This window comes from Lucilia cuprina, chromosome 6, assembly GCF_022045245.1.
Source record: "Lucilia cuprina isolate Lc7/37 chromosome 6, ASM2204524v1, whole genome shotgun sequence".
Taxonomy (NCBI): domain Eukaryota; kingdom Metazoa; phylum Arthropoda; class Insecta; order Diptera; family Calliphoridae; genus Lucilia; species Lucilia cuprina.
The window spans coordinates 52,752,890-52,754,274 of NC_060954.1; the positions used below are offsets into that span (position 1 = coordinate 52,752,890).

A 1,385-nucleotide genomic window follows, 5' to 3' on the forward strand; every position below is an offset into this window, starting at 1 on the left:
GTTCTAGTTCAGTTCTAGTTCAGTTCTAGTTCAGTTCTAGTTCAGTTCTAGTTCAGTTCTAGTTCAGTTCTAGTTCCGTTCTAGTTCAGTTCTAGTTCAGTTCTAGTATAGTTCCAGTTGTTAAATCTAACAACTGCCAGTGAAGGTTGTTTATGAGTAAAATTTAAAAAAAAAAATGCAGGTAAATTTATTAAACTGTCATTTCTTTTTTAAACTATTTTTATAAATTCATAAAACATTGATTTAAACTACCATGTGGTAAAAATTATCTATGATTGTCATGATAATACCTCCCTATACTGGGTCATACTACACTATTATCTTCAGTATCAACTGGCATTAAATTTAAATGCCAAGATAGCTTTTAGGCATCTAGATAAATACAAAATTTGATAAATAACTTAACTTGTGCATAAGTTATAAATAATTAAAAATTAAAATAATTTAAATTTAAATCTTAGTCACTGCGTTGAGATTACATTGAAAGACCGCATTTCTTTTGAATTATTTTATTTATATAAAATTTCCAGTTTTTTTTTTTTTTTTTTTTTTTTTTGTATAAAACACTAAATCATATTAAGTTATGAGGCTTAGAGTGAACGGTTCACTAGGTTGCAAGGGAAAATATCCCAATAGAACTGGTTTCTTGTTGAGAAGATTTTCAAAGAAAACAAAATTCCCTTTAATTTTAATTACTTCTTAATAACGTTGTAAGCTTGTTTTAATTATTTTACAAGATTTATTATTAAATTTTGATTGACAACATATTAAAAATTTTTAATCGATGAGGTTTTTTTTAAGTAATGTTCTTTTGTATATTCAATATATAAATTATAAATAAATATATCGTTAACCACAATTTGACTGTAGATATACATGATCATTATCATTGAGATGAAATATTACCCAAACCGCTTAATTATTTCAATATTTTATTTTTATGACACCTGCCTATTCACGTTCTTAACATAATAAGGGGATTTTTATGCATAATATTTATTTTTTGCAAGATTATGGTGATTTTTCTTTCAAGCTCTCAAGTGGGAAGTACATTTCACGATTTCTTTTTTTTGGGAAATTTTATCAGAAAAATCCCTTCAATCTATTCGTCATAATAAAATGATTTCTTGATTTGTCATAAAGATAAAACTAATTGCACATCAGCACAGAGCATCTTTTAAATTTGTTATGATATACAATTTCATATTATTAATGAAATTTCATTAATGTTACGTTTCGTTTTATTAATGTAATGTTTCATTTAATTAATGATAATAATAGTGTAGTCTATAGTCTAGTCTATAGTCTAGTCTATAGTCTAGTCTATAGTCTAGTCTATAGTCTAGTCTATGGTCTAGTCTATAGTCTAGTCTATAGTCTAGTCT

At 25.6% G+C, this 1,385-nt stretch overlaps 1 protein-coding gene across 1 annotated transcript in view; it reads right to left on the reverse strand.

Annotated features, from left to right (window-relative positions):
- LOC111683371 (protein zntC-like) overlaps positions 1-1,385 on the reverse strand; it is an 8,640-nt gene that overhangs the window by 5,331 nt on the left and 1,924 nt on the right. The window lies entirely within an intron of this gene.